We start from the raw sequence: 9,291 nt of genomic DNA on the forward strand, positions 1-9,291 counted from the left end.
AGTGTCTGGCTCTCTGATCTGAGAGGAGACCCCATTGTGTGAGACACAAGTGGGTCTGACCTCAGATAACTGGATAATCTATACAAAAGTTCCCAGGTCCCCAAAGACACGGGACCTCAACATATAGCCACTCACCTATATTCCTCTCAACAGCCAGTGAAGGGAACCAGAAACTAATACCTGATTCCAGAGAGAGCCAGATGGCTAAAGGCCAGTGTAAAACACAAACAACAAGAGCCAAAGCAATATGGCATCTCCAGAACACAGTTATCCCAAGACAATTAACCCTGGACACTCTAACACAACTGAACACAATAAAATGACTTCAAATATATTCTTATGAAGACAAAAATGGAAAATGAATAAAATCCATATAGCAATAGAAAATGCAGTCAAACAGATTGAGGCCTTTAGAGAGGCCTATAGAAAGGAAATTAATAAATCACTTGAAGAAATTCAGGAAAGTACAAACAATCAGGTGAAGGAAATCAATAAAAGAGTTCAATGTCTGAAGATTAAAATGAAAACAATAATAACAGCACAAACTGGAACAAGCCTGGAAAGGGAGAACTTGGAGAAGAAAACAGAAGCTACAAAGGCAAGCATCCCCAACAGAATATAAGGAAAGAATCTCAGGTGTAGAAGACACAATGGAAGAATTTATGCAACCATCAAAGAAAAATGTTAAATCCAAAAAGTTCCTGACACAAAACACCCAAGAAAGCAAGGACACCATGAAAAGAAAAAAAACCTAAGAATAATAGGAATTAAAGAAAGAGAAGATTCCCAGCTCCAAGGCACAGAATATATTTTCAACAAAATTATAGGATAAAGTTTCCCCAATCTCAAGAAAGAGATGCCCATAAACATATAAGAGGCATACAGAACACCAAATAGATTAGACCAGAAAAGAAACTCCTCCTGCCACATAGTAATCAAAACACTAAATGCACAGAACAACAAAAATAAATAAATAAATAAATAAAAGCTGTGAGGGAAAAGGGCCAAGTAACATATAAAGGAAAATCTATCAGAATCACACCTGACTTTTTAATAGAGATCATAAAAGCCAGAAGGACCTTTTATGTTTTGCAGACCGAAAGAGACCACGGATGCCAGTGCAGACTACTATTCCCAGAAAAAAAATTTAATAACCACAGATGGAGAAAACAAGATATTTCACACAGAAAAAATAAAATAATGGTATGTATCCCTTGGACTAGTGTTTTGATATAAGTGAGTATATACCGTTTGTCTCTTTTTGCTTCTGGGTGAACTCACTCATTATGATAATTTCTAGATCAATCCATTTGTCCACAAATTTTGGGAATTCCTTGTTTTTAATAGCTGAATAGTATTCCATAGTGTAAATGTGCCACAGTTTCTTAGTCCATTCTTCTACTGAGGGACACTTAGGCTGTTTCCATGTTCTGGCTATTATGTATAAAGCAGCTATGAACATGGTTGCGCATATGTCCCTGTTGTGTGGTAGGGCATTTTCTGGGTATATTCCAAGGAGTGGGATAGCTGGGTCTTGAGGAAGCCCTATTCCCATTTTTCTGAGAAAGCGCCAGATAGTTTTCCAAAGTGGTTGTACTAGTTTGCATTCCCACCAGCAATGAAGGAGTGTTCCTCTCTCTCCACATCCTCACCAGCATGTGGTGTCATTTGAGTTTTTGATCTTAGCCATTCTGATGGGCATAAGATGGAATCTCAGTGTCGTTTTTATTTGCATTTCTTGATGACTAACGAGGACGAGCATTTCTTTAAGTGTTTCTTCGCCATTTGATATTCCTCTGTTGAGAATTCTCTGTTAAGTTCCAAGCCCCATTTCACAATTGGGTTGTTTGGTTTTGTGGTGTTTAATTTCTTGAGTTCTTTATATATTTTGGATATTAAACCTTTGTCGGATGAAGGGTTGGTGAAGATCTTTCCCCAGTCTGTAGGCTGTCGCTTTGTTCTACTGACAGTGTCTCCTGCCTTACAGAAGCTTCTCAGCCTCATGAGGTCCCATTTATTAATTGTTGACATTATGGCCTGGGCTGTTGGTGTACTGTTCAGGAAATTGTTTCCTGTGCCTATGTGTCCCAGGCTCTTCCCCACTTTTTCCTCTAACTGAATTAATGTCTCTGCTTTTAAGTTGAGGTCTTTAATCCACTTGGACTTGAGTTTTGTACATGGTGACAAATAAGGGTCTAATTGCATTTTTCTACATGTAGACATCCAGTTAGACCAGCACCATTTGTTGAAGATGCTGTCATTTTTTCATTGAATAGACTTGGCTTCTTTGTCAAAAATCAAGTGAGCAAATGTGTATGGATTCATTTCTGGGTCTTCAATTTGATTCCATTGATCCACCAGCCTATTGCTTTGCCAGTACCATGCTGTTTTAATTACTGTTGCTCTGTAGTACAGCTTGAGATCAGGTATGGAGACTCTTCCAGAGGATCTTTTACTGTATAGGATTGTTTTTGCTATTCTGGGTTTTTTGTTTCTCCATATGAATTTGAGAATTGATCTTTCAGTGTCTTCAAAATATTTTGTAGGTATTTTGATAGGGATTGCATTGAATCTGTAAATTGTTTTCGGTAAGATGGCCATTTTTACTATGTTGATTCTCCCGATCCACGAACAAGGTAAATCCCTCCATCTTCAATTTGTAGACAAATTGATCTAGAAATTATCATAATGAGTGAGTTCACCCAGAAGCAAAAAGAGACAAACGGTATATACTCACTTATATCAAAACACTAGTCCAAGAGATACGTACCATGAAAAACTTTACTTACCAAGAAAGTGGGTCAGAGGAGAGGACATCCTATTGAGTCTTTAGGCAAGAGTAGCATGGAAGAATGGGGAAATAGTAGGACCCACAGGGTCCTGGAAACCTACAAGAAGAACTTTATGACAGGCAGATCTGGGTCCTGGGGTCTTCCTCAAACTAAGGCACCAGCCAAGGAGAATATAGGCAGTAAACTTCGAACCCCTACCAAGACCTAGCCGATGAACATGATATTCTCCACCGTTGAGTGGAGAATGAGATCTGACTCTCACACGAACTCTAGTGTCCCTTTCTGACCACGTCCCCTGGATGGGGAGGCCTGGTGGCACTCAGAGGAAGGATAGCAAGTTACCAAGAAAAGACTCGATATTCTAAGAGCATATACAGGGGAAGGAGGTTTCCCTCAGTCACAGACATAGGGGAGGGAAGAAGGGGGGAAGTGGGAGGGAGGGAAGAATGGGAGGAAACAGGGGAAGGGCTAATAATCTAGATGTAATATGAATAAATTAATAAAAAATAAATAAATAAATAAAATAAGCAAATTTAAAGAGAACCTAGTCACAAATCCAGCCCTATAGAAGATACTAGAAGTAAAGCCCCAACCCACAAAGGTTAACTACAGCCAGAAAAACACAGGAAATAAATAACTGCACATCCACAAAACCAGAAGAAAATACACAAATACTCTCTACCACCACCAACATCAAAAAAAAAAAAAACAGTAACTAACAACAACTTGTCGTTAATATCTCTCAACATCAATGGCCTCAACTCCCCATAAAAGACACAGGTTAACAAAATGGATATAAAAACCGGACTCATCATTCTGCTGCATACAAGAAACACACCTCAACATTATCTCAGAGTAAAGGGATGGAAAAAGGTATCCCAAGCAAATGGACCCAAGACACAAGCTGGAATAGTCATTCTAGTATCTAATAAAATAGACTTTCAACCAGAACTAATCAAAAGAAATGGGTAAGGACACTTCATATTCATCAAATGAAAAATACAGCAAGATGACGTCTCAATCCTGAACATTTATGCCTCAAATACTAGGGCACCAACATTTACAAAAGAAAAATTTCTAAAGCTTAAATCACATATAGGACCACACACATTAACAGTGGGAGACTTCAACATCCCACTCTCAATAGACAGATTATTGAGACAGAAAATAATGGAAGAAATAATGAAAACTGATAGACGTTATGAATCAAAGTGGGCCTAACAGAATTCTATAGAACATTTCACCCAAACACAAAAGAATATATCTTCTTCTCATCACTTCTAGGAACCCTGTCCAAAATTGACCCAAATACTTGGTTACAAAGCAAATCTCAACATGTACAAGAAGGTAGAAATAACCCCTTGTATCTTATCATACTACCATGGATTACAGCTAGATCTAAACAACAGAAGAAACCACAGAAAGTCTACAAACTCATAGAAACTGAACAACTTCCTATTCGGTGACCTCTAGGTCAGAGACAAAATATTTTTTAAAATTAAAGGCTACATAGAATTCAATGAAAATGAAGGCAAAACATACCCAAACTTATGAGAAACAATTAAAGCAACGCTAAGAGGAAAATTCATAGCACTAAGTTCCTTGATAATAAATTGGAGAGGTCCCATACTAGCAACTTAACAGCACACCTGAAAACTCTAGAGCAAAAAGAAACAAACACACCAAAGAGGAGTAGACAACAGGAAATCATCAAACTCAGGGCTGAAATCAATAAATTAGAAACAAAGGAAACAATTCAAAGAATCAACAAAACCAAGAGCTGGTACTTTGATAATCAAGAGAGAAAAAACCTAGCCAAACTAACTAAAATACAGAGGGAGAGTATTAAAATCAACAAAATCAGAAATGAAAAGGGAGACGTAACAACAGAAAATGTTCAGGGAATTAAAAAAATCATCAGGTCTTACTTCAAAAGCCTATATGCCACAAAATTTTAAAATCTAAATTAAATGGAAAATTTTCTTGATAGATACCACTTTACAAAAATTAAATCAAGATCAGGTAAACAAATTAAATAGTTCTATATCCCCTAAGGAAATAGAAACAGTCATCAAAAGGCTCCCAACAACAAATAAAAAAGCCCAGGGTCAGATGGATTCAGCACAAAATTCTACCAGACCTTCAAAGAAGAGCTAATACCATTCTCTTCAAACTATTCCACAAAATAGAAACAGAAGGAATATTATCAAACTCATTCTATGAGACCAGAGTCACCTTGATACCTAAACCACACAAAGACCCAACAAAGAATTTCAGATCAATTTCCCTTATGAACATTGATGCAAAAATAATCAATGAAATAAACACAAACACATTAATAATCCAAGAACACATCAAAAATACCATCCACCATGACCAAGTAGGCTTCATCCAGGCATGCAGAAGTGATTCAATATACAGAAATCCATCAATGTAATCCACCATTAAAACAAACTGAAAGGAAAAAAACACATGATCACTTCCTTAGGTGTTAAAAAAAAAAGCGTTTGACAAAATCCAACACTCACTCATGTTAAAATGTTGGAGAGATCAGGGAAACAAGAAACATAACTAAACATAGTAAAGGCAATATACAGAAAGTCTATATCCAACATCAAACTAAATAGAGAGAAACTTAAACCAATTCCACTGAAATCAGGGACAAAACAAGGCTATCCACTCTCTCTGCATCTCATCAATATAGCACTTGAAGTCCTAGCTAGAGCAATAAAACAACTATAAAAGATCAAAGGGATACAAACGGGAAAGGAAGAAGTCAAAGTATTACTACTCACAGATGATATACTATACTTAAGTGACTTGGTAGGATTTTCTATCAAGGAACTCCTACAGCTGATAAACACCTTCAGCAAAGTGGCTGAATGCAAAAATCAACTCAAAATAAATCAATAGCCTTCTTGTATACAAAAGCCAAATGGACTGAGAATGGAATTACGGAAGCAACACCCTTTACAACAGCCACAAAAAAAAAAAAAAAAACATAAAATATCTTGGTGTAACTCTAACCAAGCAAGTGAAAGACTTGTATGAAAAATACTTCAAGTCTCTGAAGAAAGAAATTGAAAAAAGATATCAGAAGATGGAAAGATCGCCCATGCTCATGGATTGGTAGGACTAGCATAGTAAATATGGTCATCTTACCAAAAACAATCTACAGGTTCAATGCAAATCCCATCAAAATGCCAACATATCTCTTTACAGACTTTGAAAAAACAATTCTCAACTTCATATGGAAAAACAAAAAGCACTGAATAGCTAAGACAATCCTTTACAATAAAAGATCTTCTAAAGGACTCTCCATCCCTGATCTCAAGCTGTACTATAGAGCAACCGTAATAAAATCTTCATGGTACTGGCATAGAAACAGGCTGATGGACCAATGGAATTGAATCAAAGACTGAGAAATAAACTCACACAGCTATGACACTTGATCTTCAACAAAGAAGCCAAAACCATACAATGGGGAAGAAGAACAGCATCTTCAACAGATGGTGTTGGTCTAACTGGAAAAGTGCAAATAGATCCATATTTATCACCATGCACAAAACTCAAGCCCAAGTGGATTGAAGACCTCAACATAAAACCAGACATACTAAATGTGTTAGAATAAAAAGTGGGGAAGAGCCTCGAACTCATCGGCGCAGGAGACAACTTCCTGAACAGAACACCAACAACACAGGCTCTAAGATTAATAAATAACAAATGAGATCTTGTGAAACTGAAGGCAAAGGACACTGTCAACAACAAAACGACATCCCATAGACTGGTAAAAGATCTTCATCAACCCTACATCCAACAGAGGGTTAATATCCAAAAAATATATAAAGAAATCAAGAAATTAAACACCACCAAACCAAATAATTCAATGGAGTACAGCTTTCTGGGCCTGGCCGAGCAGGAGGTGCCATCATGGGTATTGACATTCATCACAAGATGGACCTAAAAGTTCCACACAAGGAGCCCAAGAGCCAGAGCATATACCTGTGGCTACTGGTCAGGCTATACAGGTTTCTGGCCAGACAAACCAACTCTACCTTCAATCAGGTAGTGTTGAAAAGTTTATTCATGAGTCACACCAACCAGCCTCCTCTGTCCCTGTCACCCATCATCCAAAAGATGAAGCTTTCTGGCTGAGAAAACAAAACTGTTGTGGTTGTGGGAATGGTGAAAGATGATGTGAGATTCCTGGAAGTGCCCGAGCTGAAAGTGTGTGCACTGCTGTGTGGGTGTGATTACTTGAACCAAAGTGACATCCTCAAGGCTGGGGGTAAGATCCTCACGGTCGACCAGCTGGCCTTAGAATTTCCCCAAGGCTGAGGCACTATCTATCTTGTCCTTGGAAAGGCCAAGAGGTGTACTGGCATTTTGGCAGGGCCCGAGGGACCCCACACAGCCACACCTAACCCTATGTCTGCTCTAAGAGCCAGAAGTTCCAGTGTGTCAAAGGCTGAAGGGCCAGTTAAGGCTACAAAACCTAACCTTGGATCTTACTGTTATTAAAAAGCATTGAATGTTTTTTTAAAAAATTGGATACAGAACTAAACAGAGAATGCTCAACAGAGGACTATTGATAACTGACAAACAGCTAAAGAAATGCTCAACATCCTTAGTCATCACAGAATAGCAATTCAAAACAGCTCTGAGATTCTAACTTATACCCATCAGAATGGCTAAGTAACAAGACATGCTGACAAGGATGTGGAGAAAGGGGAACACTCTTCCATTGCTAGTGGGAGTGAAAACTTGTACAACCACTTTGGAAATCAATTTGGCACTTTCTCAGAAAACTAGGAGTAATGCTGCCTCAAGAACTAGCTACATACTCCTGGGCATATACCCAAAAGATGCTCCACCGCTCAACTATGTTCATAGTCAGGAACCACAGGATTTCTTCCACTGGAACCGAAGGTAACCAGACCCCAGAGCCTCAGCAGGAGCTGGAGCTCTGAAGCCTTCCCTCAAGTGGTTTTCTCTAGGAGCGTCTTGAAGGGCAGCAATGAACAGCCAAATCTACCCCAAGTCTTCAATCCGCGCAGCCGCCAGTTCTGGGCTCATTTATATAGCTCCTCCTAGAGTCTGTTCACAGGATCTTTTTCATCTGGTAGCAATTAACATCACCTGTTCTCTTACTAGACCATTCGATCCCACACTTGGGATCCTAAAGAACAGGTTTCTCTCCTTCAGGAGGACTTCTGTGACACACTGTCTTCTGGACATGAAAGGGCAGTTCCACCCCTGAGCTCTCTGCAGTTGTGATTGCTGGCCTAAGAGCTGCACCAGATTCATTAAAGCTTTACTGTGGATGGCAGCGGAGTTCCCGGAATGGGTACTATTGGCTGTTCGTGGATGCTGGGGAGATTGGAATCATATTTCTTTGAGAGTATGGCCATTGATAGGTTTTCCATACATTAGTGGATTGCCCTATATATGTGTTACTTTCATTTTTCTGCCTTAAATATTCAGGGACAGCGCTTGACCAGGGAGCTTAAGCCCTGGCTGTCTGCCATCAAGAGAGCCTTCAGAAAAGAGCTTATCCTCTGCCTTTTTAATGTGTGCAGGACCCTCAGGCCAGCACACCAGGAAAAAAATGACCTTGAGGTATTAGCCTTCCTGCAGAAGCTGAAAATTAGCTGCAAAAAATGGGTGTGGTGGATGGCTCTGACAGCTGGGTTGATGAGGATGACGTCATTGAAAAGTTTGGCTCTGTGCTGGCTGAGAACGGGACAGTGCAGTACAAGCATGGGTGGCTGCGCTCCAAGCAGAAGTTCCAGAACCATCTAGGGGAGGTGCTCCTACAGAACTTGGTCATCTGCTGCCTCGCTTCCATGGCCCTGCTCGGACTGCCCCAGAAGCATGGAACCTCCACTGAGTTTTGGAATGGCATGCCATGGCCCACAGCTGCACCCTGAAGAACAAGATGGAGTTCTAGAAACAGGACAAGAAAGAGAAGATCTGGGAGAAGTTTGTGGTAGCCCTCAAGGCAGAGCTTGCTGGCAAGGGGCTGAGATTCTCCCGGCAGAGACATGATAAACTTCGATGTCCTCCCCGAGGGCTGGGATAAGCCCTGCTGCCTCGACGGCCTGTATGGAGGCAGCTTCCACATGATCTACTTCTTTGGGAATGAAACCAATCCTTGTGGGAATGACGTTAATATCTATGCAGACTCACGATTATAGCCGTGGTCTCCCCTCAAGACACTGTACAGTGCTGCATAGAGCTTTCCTTCCCAGAGAGAGCTCACGAGGCATGACGGTACCCACAGCTGAGCACTACAAAGACCTTCAAAGAGCTCTGGCCAGGCTTGAAGAGAGAACATGGGGTGCCAAGGATCCCCTTTCTCTGGTCCAACATGTAGGAGCATGTGGGGCACCACAAGGCCCACTCACACAGGACCAAGATCTGTGTGGCGACCAGCCCAAGCCAGGTGGCTTTGATAAGACACAGTCCTGCACCTGGCTTCTGCTGCTGCTGGTCTGTG

General features: G+C 40.2%; 2 pseudogenes across 2 annotated transcripts; both read left to right on the plus strand.

Annotated features, from left to right (window-relative positions):
• Positions 1–6,722: 6,722 nt before the first annotated feature.
• Positions 6,723–7,264, plus strand: LOC311604148 (large ribosomal subunit protein eL18-like; annotated as a pseudogene). The gene has a single exon. The product of its transcript is annotated as a large ribosomal subunit protein eL18-like (transcript).
• Positions 7,265–8,240: 976 nt separating this feature from the next.
• Positions 8,241–9,063, plus strand: LOC311604149 (phosphomannomutase 1-like; annotated as a pseudogene). The gene has a single exon. The product of its transcript is annotated as a phosphomannomutase 1-like (transcript).
• Positions 9,064–9,291: the final 228 nt, after the last annotated feature.

The sequence above is a fragment of the Acomys minous genome (genome assembly GCF_964271855.1).
Source record: "Acomys minous genome assembly, chromosome: 8".
Lineage (NCBI taxonomy): Eukaryota > Metazoa > Chordata > Mammalia > Rodentia > Muridae > Acomys > Acomys minous.